Below are 13,509 nucleotides of genomic sequence, written 5' to 3'. Positions count from 1 at the left end.
AGTTAAATAGAAGTGGATGCATACAATGTTGTAAATCTGATCGTTGTAATATGTCTGTAATCCTGAGAAAATAGCAGCGGCCTGAGTCTGCAGCAGATATAGATGAAAATGGTACATTATGGAGGAGAAGGAAGAAAATAACCTGTCAATTCAAACAGACCTTGGTATAGAATTAGCACTGTGACTCCTATACTTTATTTATTTATTTAGCAGACTCACTGTATGCCGGACCCCAAGATTGAAGTAGTGAGTCTTGTAATAAGTACCCAAACTGTGTAAGTGCTCAAGTAGAGCAAAGCACTGTATGAGAGGGGAACACACAGGAAGAAGAGCCCCAGACCTCAGTATAGGAAGTCAGGGAAGGGAGGTCTGGAGAATGAATGGGAGTTAAATAAATAAAGATTGGAGATAAAGGTTAGGCAGAAGGAAAGCAGGTGGAAAGGCCCAGAGATAAATGAGAGCAAGGCACTTTGGGTTGGCATAGGGGGTGCAGAGACGAGTGGTGTGGTGAGAAATGAGGCTACAGAGACAAGTAGGGCTCTATAATAAAGAACCTGGTCTACCATGCCGAGACATTTGGCTTTATCCTGAACATAGCAAGTAATATGACCTGATTACATATGCGTTTTCCGAAAGATCTCTTTGGCTGAGATCATAAGCAGCATGCAGACACCATAAGAAATGTCCCAGAAATAGTGTGTGTGTAGGGGGGCAGGGGAGTAATACATAAACAGATATAGTCTATAAATTACACATCAAAAATTGATAATTCTTTTTAAAAGTTTCCTACGATGTGTATTCATTTGTTTAGTAGAATTTTTGAGCACCTATTTTTTGCCAGGCACTGTGCTAAGCTCTTAACTTACATTATCTTCTATGGTAGGTATTATCTCCATTTACAGGTAAACTGACACTTGAAAATATTGTAAACTGGGTCTATAGCTAGGAAATGTTATGGCCAAAATTTGAATCCTGGTCTTTCCAACTGCAGAGCTACTCTTTCCCATCACTGGGGAAGAGGGAACATGGTCTCCATGAGAAGAAGTCATCTGTTAGGTACATAGTTTTGAAGGGAGTGCACAATTGTGTTAAGAGATAATTAATCAGTAAATATCACAAAGTTTTCTGAAAATCATAATATGGCTGTACCCCAGAAGCTTTGGATCTTTTTTTTATTATTAAAACAGAATTGAAGATACTAACTTACTGTTTTGGCACAGTGGGAAATGGTTTAAGGATAGTAACGTATAGACATAAATGGGTATTTTTTGTTTTTAGTTGAAAGGATGTGAACCTCTGAGTTTTTCACTTACTGAGACTATTAGAATTGTTTTTGTTTAACATTTTAACAAATGACATGTGAGTGGAAAGTGCATGGTACATTTGGGTTGTCAGCATTTCTGTTCCCTTTATGACCTTTGACTTGCTCTGCCCCCTCCAGACTCTGCTCTCCTATCCTTACCCACCCCCCACAGATCCCATGCTTGCTTCTGAATTAGAATGCACCAGGATAATAATGTATAAGGAAACTTAATTATAGTAAGAGTTGCATCTTATTTAATCCTGAAAATAATCCAATGAGGTAGATTTTGAGAATTAGGGAACATTTTTCAGATGAGGAAACAGGCAGAACTTCTTGTATCACACAGTTAAAGGGAATTGGGATTGGGTCTTTGGTCAGACTGACTTGAACGGTGTATCTTGCGTCTCTCTTCTAGTAAGATGCCTGTACATTAGGATATGTGTTCAATTTCAAGATCGGGCAACCTGTAGGTTCCAGAATTAGATCTCCCTGCATTGTAATATAGTGGAGGTTTACATATTATGCAGGGTGTCTATATTTACAGAACTGACATCCCTGTGAATGCTTTTCCCTTTCCTCGTGCTGTTTTCACCTACCCCCAAAACTCTTAAGCCTATTAAAAATAGCATATTAAACATTAAGTTATAAAGAAAACATTGAAGCAATATAAAGAATATACATATGTATCCAAGTGAGTATCTTAAGGGTTCTTAGTCTTGTCTTTTTCCTTTCATGTCTTAGAGAAATCTTTAATCTTTTATAATTGTCTGTGTGCTTTAGCCTCCTCCCTTCTTTACCAAGTTAACTTCTTTCCTATCTTCCTCTGTCTATTCTTTCTTTTCACTCAACTTGGGAAAAGCTATCTGAATAAAGAATACAAGCACTCAGGGTACATCTTCACACACAAGCAGCATGAATCTCAGTGATTGCCTCTTTCTCATCAGAAGGGAGTAATGTTCTCAAAGCAGAGAACCTTCTCATTTCCTTTCCAATATTTGCTTGGATTTTGTGGTCAGTGATTGATTTTATGTTGGCACTGAGGGAAGGAACTCCTGGCAACTTCCATAGCCTGATGGTTTTTGTTTGTTTTTGCTTTGATTTTTTTGAATAGATATAATATATTCAGATAGGACAAAAGTCAAAATGTATGAAGAGTACTCAGCAAAAGGTCTCCTGTTCCCCCAACTTTTTGTCCCCCACCGCTGAGTTCCCCTTCTTGTTACCAGTGTTACCAGTTTCTTATGCATTTATCTGCTGAGGTAGACAATCCAGAGATAGTCTCAGTACATATGTTTTAAAATATATTGAAAGGAAACATAAAAAGATATTTGGAATAGATCTACAGTATTACTAATGCCCTCTGACATTTAGGTATTGCAAGGAACTTGTGAGACTATTAAAAGGGGCAGAAACTTGAAAGATAGTCTTCCATGTAGAATATATCTACACTTTATATATGGTACACTTTAAGAGTTTGCTTCTATATTATGTATAGAGGGTAATTTTTTTTTTTTTTTTTTTAAAGAGAAAGAGCAGGGGAGGGGCAGGGAGAGAGGGAGAGAGAGAATCCCAAGCAGGCCCCAAGCTCAGTACAGAGCCTGATACAGGGCTTGAGATCATGACCTGAGCTGAAATCAAGAGTTGGACTCTCAACCGACAGAGCAACCCAGGAGCCCCAAGGGTATTTTTAATATCTACCCAACAGGAACAACCAAATTCTGAACATTAGCCAAAAGGGTATGAGAAATAAAACCCAGAAAAACTCAACTTGCTTTTCGTCTTTTTTTTGTAGTGAAAATAGATTTTAATTTAAATTTCTTTTTCTTTTTTCTCCCTAGCTTTGAGATATAATTGACATATAGCATTGTGTTAAGTTTAAGGTACACAGTGTAATGATTTGATACATGTATGTGTTGTGAAATGTTTGCCACAGTAATATTGGTTTATGCATCCTTTACCTCACATAGTTAACATTTTGTTGTTATGGTCACGTCTCAAAACAACTTTCAAGTATACAATACAATATTAACTGTAGTCACCATGCTGCACATTAGATCTCTGGACCTTATTCATCTTGTAACTAAAAGTTTCTACCCTTTGATCAACATCTCCTTGTTTCCTCCACTCCTCAGCCTTTGGAAACCACCATTCTCTTTATTTCTGTGAGTTTGATGTTTTTAGATTCCACATATAAGTGAGGTCATACAGTATTTGTCTCTCTCTATCTGACTTATTTCACTTAGCATGATGCTCTCAGGGTTCATCCATGTTGTTGGTATATGGTGGGACTTGCTTTTTTATAGCTGAATAATATTCCTATATATACTCTCACACACACACACACACACACCCCACATTTTCTTTATCCATTTGTTTCCATATCTTGACTGCTGTGAATAATGCTATAGTGAACATGGGAATGCAGGTATATCTTCACGATAGTGATTTCATCATCCTCAGATATGTACCTAGAAGTGGATTGCTGACTCATATGGTAGTTCTGTTTTTATTTTTAAGGAACCTTCATCCTGTTCTTGGTAGTGGCTATGCCAACTTATATTTCCACCAACAAAGCACCAGAGTCTCCACATCCTTACCAGTACTTGTTATTTCCTTTTTGATAATAGCCATTCTGACAGGTGTGAGGTGATATCCTATGGTTTTGATGTGCATTTCCCTGATGAGTGATGTTGGGCACCTTTTCATGTACTTTTTGGCCATTCGTATGTCTTTGGAAAAATGTCTATTCAAGTCCTCTGCCCAATATTTTAATCAGATTGTTTGCTGTTGAGGTATAGGAGTTCCTTATACATTTTGGATATTAACCCCCTATCATATATGGTTTGTAAATATTTTCTCTCATTCTGTAAGTTGCCTTTTGATTTTGTTGATTGTTTCCTTTGCTGTGCAGAAACTTTTTACTTTATGTAGTCCCACTTGTTTATTTTTTGTTGTTTGTGTTTTAGGTCTTATTTCTAAAAAATCATTATGAAGACCCATGTCAAAAAGCTTTATTCCTATGCTTTCTTCTATGAGCTTCATTGTTTCAGGTCTTACATTGAAGTCCTTAATCCATTTGAGTTAGTTTTTGTGAGTGGTGTAAGATAGGGTCCAATTTCATTCTTTTGCATGTGAAGTTCGGTTTTTCCAGTAGCATTTTTTGAAGAAACAAACCTTTCCCCCTTGAGTGTTCTTGGCTCCCTTGTCAGTTAGCCTTTTTTTTTTTTTTTTTTTTTTTTTTTTTTTGCCAAATTATAATGCAACTTTACCTAAAATATTGATTGCAGTTTTTCCTACCCTTCCTCAGGGAAGTGGAAAGTTAGACATGTTCTGAGAAAAGACAACTGCAGTAGATCAAAGAAAGGAGCGCTCAGGGCAGACTAAAATGATGAGGACTGTCCAGTATGTCAGAAACTGTGTTACTAAAATGGTCGTAAACTTACTGTGACAAGTAGACCCTAAGGTGACCCCTAATGATCTTAATCTTCTGGTATTTATACCCTTCATGCAGCCCCTCCTCTTAAGTGTGAGCACAGCATACATCTTGTTTCTAGCCAGTACAGTGTGGCAAAGATGAGATGTCATTCCCATGATTACATCACATTTGAGAAGACTGTCGCTAACAGTAGACTTACACTGGAGACTTTTCCCTTGCTGGCTGTGAAGAAGTAAGCTACTATGTTGTAAGATGGCCTGTTGAGCAGACCTCATGGCAAGAACTTCAGGAAGCTGGGCCTTTTTTAGTCATATGGCCACAAGGAAATGATTTCTGTCAACAACCTGAATGGGCTTGGAAGCCAGTTCTTCCCCAGAACTTCCCCAGTTCCTCAGATGAGAATGCAAGCCCAGCTGACACCTGATTGTAGCCTTCCAAAACCCTAAGCGCCCAGGTGACCTGTGCCCAGATTCCTGACCCACAGAAGATACGAGATGATTTGTTGTTTTAACCTGCTAAGTTTGTGGTAATTTGTTACACAGTAATAGAAAACTAATACATTATTTAATCTTATGTTATTTTCACATGTCAAAATGGTTTCATATCAATAATTTGATGTGATTTAACTTAACGAGGAGAAAAACAGTAATTTAGATCCAATTCATCACAGAGTCTTCAAGGTGATAATCAGCCACACCTCTACAAAAGACTCAATTCAGGAACGATGGCGCAATTAGCCACAGTCCCAGCTGCTGCAACTGGCTGGAGGCTATAATTGATATTCTCCTCAAAACTATATCACTCAGAGTTCAGTTAGGGAAGCTGAGCAGCTCTTAGGGGATAAGGGAATTCTAGGAATTGAGCCTCACACAGCCACAGGGGAACCCTGGGGAAGGGAAGGGAAGGGAAGATGGGAACAGGAGGGAAGTAGAATGCGGAGGAGCTAACAGCCCGTCAACCTGAGAGGCCCAGCACTCTAAGCCACTGCCCTGAGGCTGCACAAGGGAGGGGAGCATGTGCAGAGTGGCTGTTTTGTCTGGGGCTATTCCGTCAAGCATCTGGTGGTGACCTGGGGCTGGTGTAGTCACCTGGGATGCAGCTGGGAGGGAGAACTGGGCTTGGAGCAGACGAGAGCGAGGAAAAGCTAGAACCCACGGGCACCTCTGTGTTTGCCCGTCACCACACCCAGTTATGGTGACTTTTAGAGAGGGAGGACTGCTGCTTTTGCCTTCCAGATCTCACACATTTCTCTTGTGACCAACTTCGCCTGGAACCATATAGGAATGGAGATTGTGGGAAACAGTTTAGTGTTAAGCAAGTTGCAACAGTACAAATTAGCACAGTCTCCCTTTTCTATCACCCAGCCTAGATTTTCATTATCCTTTGCTAATATTTCAGCAGGTCTGGGTGACTAGCCAGGTGTTTTGACCCAGACTTTCATCCCAGAGGTCTCTGGGTTGCTTTATCCACGGTTGCTACAGTTTCCCAGTCTCTGTTGTCACTGTGCAGAGAAACAACAAAGGATGTCCTGGTGAATGCCTTGAATTTCAGACAGACACCTTCCTGCACCTGTTGTATTTCCCCAGACCTAGCATCCTGGTCCAGCATTCTCAAGATCTCCCATGAGCGATCCTCTAAACACTGCCGGTCCATATTGCCAGGTCTTGTAATTCTTGGGAGAAAGAATACACTCCTCCCAGAACAGAAACTGTTTTCTCACTCAGACTGTGATCATGAGTGATCAGATCCTGATTCTTGGTTTGGAGCTAGTGAGAGGAGGCATAGGCAGACCTTGAAGAGGACAAGGCACCTGAAGGGTCTCCTGGCAGTTGGAGGCTGCTGTCCTCTACAAGGAGTTAGGAGAGCTGTTTCTCCCACCCAGAAAGTACAGACAAATCTTGGGGTTTGAGATTCCTCACTCATTCACCCAAATATACCCATTCCAGATTTCTGTCACCAACTTTTTCTTTAGGACCCAGATTTTATCTCAGATTTGTTAAGATTTTGCATTCAAGTCTCTGTGAGTCTGATATTTTTAAAATTAAATCTGGAGCCTGAGTTTTGGCATCTGTTCTGCAGCTGCAGGAAATAAGGGTTTTTTAAAACACTGACCTAGAAGTCTTCTGACTTTGACAGAATGCCTAGATTGAGGGGTGGCTAACCTGAGCCAATTGTTTCCTTTCTTCATGTCTTTGAAACCACTTAGCGAAAGCCGGCCAATTTCAGGTCCTCATAGTTCCTAATGTTCCCATTAAGTGTCACCACTCCTACTGAACTGACACCTCACTTAATGAAGAACCATAGTGTTGTCATAAGTATCACTTACCACTAGGAATGGGGGTCCTTCTTACCAGTTGTTCAGTGACTGATCTAGTTCCAGAGTCTCATTCAGGAATCTTGTTTTGTAGGGCCACTTCTGTTCCTTTCATATGCGGGTGTCTCTTCCCATTCCCCCACAACCCCTACTGAAATAGCCTAAAACACAGTCTTGTGTGCCTGTGTTATTTGGTAAATAATCCCCCGAATAGGAGAGTGACCCAGTGAGAGTGAGATCAGGGAGGAGGTAAAGTAGTAGAAGAGTGGCCTTGGGGTGGTTGCCACTGGAGGTGCCAGGGTTTCAGCCCCGCCAGGACCCTCTAAGGCGCTCTGTAAAATCTTCAGCATGGTCCTTCTACGGAGTGGGAGAGGAGTATTCATCCAGCCAGCTTTCACAAATGGCAGAGTCCAAGGACTGGCAGGTTAAAACCACTGCAGCACAGATCGACTTTCTTCTAATCCCTGTATGTCTCACTCTCATTTTCTGCCTTGGCTCTAGAATTCCGGTTGCCTTTTTAAAATGGAGAAGATGCAGGGTTGATGTGATGGTGGTACACCTTTCAGCCGTGTGCTCAATATGGATTGGAATACTGAGGGAAGGAGACAGTAGGAAGCTTTTCAGTATTTGATGTGTGAGGTACTGAGGATTTAGAAAATAAAGAGGCTAATCAAAGTGCATCTTGAAGGAAGAATTGGTAGGACACATTGACCAGGTCTGTATGTCAAGAGAGGTAGAGTCGGCACCGCTGATTTAAGACTTCTAGCCTAGAAAAGGGGGAGTGTTAATGGACATACTGGCCCACTGATGTTATTTAACATAATCCTCAGAACTCTGATGGGATTGTTTCATCCTCTGAATGAGCAAATGAGACCCATGGAGGGTGTACTTTGATTCGCACAGGGTGCTAAGGGAGAGAATCAAGAGTTAGTGATGAAACTGCCTGAATTCAAACCTATATGCTCTTTTGACTGCCCTCACTTGCCTCTCTTTTCATGATTCCTTTCCTTGGGAACTGAAATCAGTCCCATGCAGGTTACTTGGAAAGAATTGAAGCAACTTTTTTCTCAACCCTATTTGCAGTTGAAGTCTTATTTCTATTTCTGACTGATGCCACTGAAGAGCCACCATGCCTGCTGTAAGGCCAGACTTCCTCTAAATTTAATATACTGTCTGTACAGTAGAGCTATACAGGAGCATGGCAAGCTGTAGGCTCCCTCCACCATTCCATTCCCTTCATTCCTTTCTCCTTGCCTGTTTTCTTCCTTTTCCCCCCTCAAGCCCACTATGAAACTCTGAATCTAGAAGCTGCTCGTGGACATGAGCCGATGAAAAGGTTTCCTACCGGTGCTGGTGAAACAAGTATGAGAGTGTACTTAGGAATAATGAAGAGCATGAGAGTGGCAACAAAGACAGATCCTGATAGTGTATTCAGGAAATCTGACAACATTGAAGCTTATCTTAGTTATCAGAGGAACATGAAGAGGGAGGGAAAATGTTGATAGTAAAAACAGAAAGTGATGCTATTTTACATGCAGCAGTAACAGTCATTTGTATTACTAAATGTCAGATTGATTTGTTTATTTCTTTATATCTCTGCCTTGGTCATTCATGGTATGTAGCTCAAATTTTTGAAAAGAGGCATTTTTGCCAACATCAAGTTTTAGAAGGAAAATATCCTGGTAAAAGAGAATAGAAGAAATGATTAAACAAGTAGGCAATGGATCTGTAAAATGAAGTTTTCACACAAGCCAAAAAAGAAAAATCACGAGAAGTTGACTTCATATTTCATCTGCTAACCTTACAACTATATCATTGAAAATCTGCTACCTGAGCAGAATAAATACGTGGGCACCTTTGAGCCATTATATATCTTGGCTACAGATGACTTTTTCTGTTACAAGGAAATTGGTAAAGACTTGTAAGTTCATCCAAAAAGGTATATGGTATATTGGTCAACCATTGCTGTGTAACAACCGACTGGGGAATCTCAGTGGTATGGGACATGAACATATATTTCTCACAAATTTCCAGGTCAGCTAAAATTACGAATTTAAGTTTGCAGTGGCTGATTGCCACTGTGATTTACCAGGGCTGGGTGACTCTGTTCCCACTGCTGCTCATTCTCCTAGGATCAATAAGCTAGCCACAGTATGTTCTTACCGTGGCAGTGGCAGAAGGCAAGAGGGCAAGCCCAGTTCCTAAAAGTACTTCTGAAACTTTTTGTCACATCATATCCACTAACCTTCGATTGGTCAAAAGAAGATCTCATGGCCAATTCCAAGTCTTGGGGTCAGAATGTATACTCTGCGCATGGGTGGGGTGGGATCAGAGGGCTTAGTGGTGGTGATTATGAACGGTAAGCTGCCATCTCTGGATAATAGTCTTAAGATTTAGGCATCTAGTTTAAAAAAGATAAAATAGTTGTTCTGATTGTGTATTTAGTTATCTTCAAAGAAACACAAATACCAGGGCGCCTGAATGGCTCACTTAAGCTTCCGACTTCAGCTCAGGTCATGATCTCATGGTTTGTGAGTTCAAGCCCTGCTTTGGGCTGTGTTGCTGACAGCTCAGACCCTGGAGCCTGCTTCAGATTCTGTGTCTCCCTCTCTCTCTGCTCCTCCCCTGCTCACGCATGCATGCGCTCACTCTCTCAAAAATAAATATTTTTTTAAAAATTTTTAAAGAAATATAGATACAGTTTTATCTCTAGTTAGGAAATGGAGTTAGCAAATTCTGTAGAGAAACAAAAAAGGAAGAAAAAGTTGCCTCTGAGGGTTAATTATTACTAAATGGCAGGAAACAAATCTGACTTTTATATATTGTGAAACTGACATGGGGAAAGCATTCTGGACAGAGTGGTGCTCCTCAAAGTGGATCTGTAGTAAGTACAGTTATTGAGAGTAAGCATTTAGAAATTCTTTGGCAGTTTGACATTGCCACCATTTTCAAGCAGTGTTTTTACTAAACTATTGGTCCATGACAGATTAGAAATTTAAAAAGAAGCAAAAATAACTTTCTTGACCCAAGATAGTTTGAGAAGAGCTGAGATAGACTATGGCATTCTGCTCACTAGGAATGAATACCAGCACTGTACATAAGTGAACCTTCTGATTTATACATTGGTCTTACAGGGTTTGGTTAGTATCACTTTGTCAACAAGAATCCAATCATCTTTGAGAGTGTGCTGCTCATGTTTTTGGACCAATAAGACTGGTCAGAAATTTACCAAAGAAATGGCATTGTGTGAAGCCTTTTAACATCTTGCTTGCTGGCCTTTCCCTGCGAGCGTCCTTTCTGCCTTGCTGCTTGCTGTATATACATTTTCATTCCATTATCGATAACCTTGAGAAAATGCAAATTACTGCTAGCTGAAATCCTTTACTGTAATATGGAAATATTACATTTGACAATATTAGATAAATCTCTTCTTAAAATATGTCTTTTAGCATTCTAGTTTTTTGCCTAATTGTCTTCCTTTCACATTTGTGAGTTAATATCACCGTGTTCGGTATATTTATAATGTGCTTTCGTGTCCATAAGAGGAGTGGTTCAAAGTGAAGAGGTTCTGGGACGCCTGGGTGGCTCAGTCGGTTGAGCGACTGACTTTGGCTCAGGTCATGCATGATCTAGCGGTCCGTGAGTTCGAGCCCCACATCAGGCTCTGTGCTGACCACTCAGAGCCTGGAGCCTGTTTCAGATTCTGTGTCTCCCTCTCTCTCTGACCCTCCCCCATTCATGCTCTGTCTCTCTCTGTCTCAAAAATAAATAAACGTTAAAAAAAAAACCCTTTAAAAAAAAAACAACACAAAGTGAAGAGGTTCTGATGAGCATTGATTCATATAAGACCTAAGTTTAGAGGCATAAAAAGGGGGAGAAATTTTTAGGCGGGGGGGGGGGGGAGGGTGGGAAGGCTGTGTTTAGTTAAGTACAACTTTTCTTCCTAGTTGTATTACTTTAAGCAAGTGTATTAATCTTTGTGAATCTTAGTTTTCTCATCTGTAAAGTGGGAATAATAATACCACCCTCTTTGAGAAAGAGTGCTAAAATCAAATAATTGTAAGTAAGTTAAGTACAGACTTGGCACATAAGTTTCAAAAAGATTAGATATTTTTGTTTTTAATTGATTAGCTCCTAGATGTCAGGCATTGTAGAATCACTAAAGTGGGCCCTCTTCCCCAAAGGAGTTCTCAGTCTGGTAGAGAATTCTGACAAATATTTCAGAAATATAAAATAATTTAATGCTATTATATAGAGGGAAATAGGTCAGCCTGGACACTTACGTAAGAGGAACATGTGACCTAGGCTTTGGGGAACAAGATCAAGATAGGCTTTTGAAAAGAGGCAACATTTAAGCTAAGTCTAAAAAACGTGGATGAGTTAAGGAGAATTAAGAGCATTACAGGGGTGCCTGGGTGGCTTAGTTGATTTAAGCCTCTGACTCTTGATTTCGGCTCAGGTCATGATCTTGTGTTTTGTGGGATCAAGCCCCACATCAGGCTTTGCGCTGGCAGCATGGAGCTTGCTTGGGATTCTCTCTCTCTCTCTCTCTCTCTCTCTCTCTCTCTCTCTCTCTCTCCCTCCTCCCTCCCTCCCTCCCTCCCCTCCCTCCCCCCCTCCCCCCCCCCCCCCCCCCGCCTCTCTCCCTCTCCTCTCTGCCCTTTCCCCCTTGTGCTTGCTTGCTCTCTCAAAATAAATAAACAGTTTTTAAAAAAACAACATAAAAAAGAGCATTTCAGAAAAATGGAACAACATATGCAAAGGCCTGGAGGTGAGAGTTTGGTGGAACTCTAGGAAATGGCAAGTAATGAATGCAGTATGACTGGAATGTAGAATATGAGCAGGAATGGAACTGGAGAAGTTGGCAGGGGCCAGACCATCAAGAATATGTAGTTTGGATTTTATCTTGAAGTTATTTGCAAGCTATTGAATAATTTGTTACATATATAATCTAATTTACATTTTAAAAGATCATCTGGCAACAGTATGGAGAACAGATTGGAAGGGAGAAAGATAGGAACTTTTTGAGGCTATTTCAGTAATGCGGGGAGAAAGTATCAGATTCTGAAATGGGGAGGTGGTAGAGATTCAGCGGAGGGGATGGATTTAAAATAAGAATAGAATGAACAGCATTTGATGGTGAGTGCATGTGGGCTTCAGAAGGAATCAGTAATAGTACTTAAGATTTCTGGCTTTGGTGACTGGGAGGAAGAGGTATCTTTCTCTAAAGCAGGGGTGAAGAAGGGGGGGGGGGGTACTAGGCGTACCTGGGTGGCTCAGACAGTTAAGTGACTTCAGCTCAGCTCATGATATCATGGTTTGTGGGTTTAAGCCCCGCATTGGGCTCTGTGCTGACAGTTCAGAGCCTGGAGCCTGCTTAGGATTCTGTGTCTCCCTCTCTCTCTGCCCCTCCCCTGCTCATGCTGTCTCTCTGTCTCTCAAAAATAAATAACAACATTTAAAAATTTGTTCTAATAAAAAAAGATGGGGGGGTTCTAGATTTCCCAGAGGAAACGAATTGACTTGCATTTAAGAGGTCTGCAGAAGAGCCCCAGAACGCCCCGGTGGGAAGTTGAAGGGGTGAGTCTGGGAGTCAGGAAGGAGCTCTGGGTTGGAACTATATGTAGATTTGAAAATCACGAGGATGCTTTGGGAGTTAAGGCCACGGGGGACAGATGTGCGGTGAAAAGAGCAGTGTATTCACAGTGCTTGGCAAGTAGGTACTGCCAGATGAACAAATGAAGAGTGTCAAGAGTACAGTCTCGTTTAAATCTCATAACAATCTTGAGTCAGGAGTATAATCCCAGTTTTACAAATGAGGATATTTCAGGCTCACAGAGGTTAAGGATTTATCCAAAATGACTTTGCTTCTAGGTGGCCAAGGTGCGATTTCAAGTCCAGTATGTTTTGATTTCAAAGGCCACTTTTTCCTGTCATGTCTCACTTCTTTGAAAACCTCAGAAGTTTAAATATATGATGTTATTGTTAATTCTCTTTCTTTTCCTCTGCCAATATCCTGGTTTCATAGGATTGTGATACATCCTTTTCAGTAACCACTTTCTCTCTAGCTTCACTTGCTTCATTCCCAAGCACATCTCTCAGATTGACCCATTCTCCCCAACCCTAGTCCAGTGCCTGTTCACAACAAGTCTTCCTCTAGCTACTGGAGGAGGCCTGTCCTCCTCAGCTGGGCATTTGGCTCATAAAATCATGAGAGCTGTCTAGAACTTCTCCGTATTTCTCACTCCTCATTACCACATATACACATTGTTGGGTGTTGTTTACATGCATGTTTCATTGTGGTGGTCTCAGTGTTCCTTCTCAGGATCTCATGTTAAATAAATCTTTAATCTTTAGATGAAATTACTCTTATGTTGATGCTCTGTTACCACTTTTCTCAAAATGATTTTATCTTTGTGATGGAAGCGTCTCGGGTACTATCTGACCTTAGCTCCA

The 13,509-nt window shown here is 40.8% G+C and overlaps 1 protein-coding gene across 5 annotated transcripts in view; it reads left to right on the top strand.

Moving 5' to 3' along the window:
* The window catches only part of BTBD7 (BTB domain containing 7), an 87,059-nt gene that overhangs the window by 45,821 nt on the left and 27,729 nt on the right, over nucleotides 1-13,509 (top strand). The gene's annotated exons all lie outside the window — the stretch shown is intronic.

This window comes from Acinonyx jubatus, chromosome B3, assembly GCF_027475565.1.
Source record: "Acinonyx jubatus isolate Ajub_Pintada_27869175 chromosome B3, VMU_Ajub_asm_v1.0, whole genome shotgun sequence".
NCBI classification, from domain to species: Eukaryota; Metazoa; Chordata; class Mammalia; order Carnivora; family Felidae; genus Acinonyx; species Acinonyx jubatus.
Note: the sequence above shows the minus strand (reverse complement) of the source record. Positions and strands in the feature narration are given on the sequence as shown.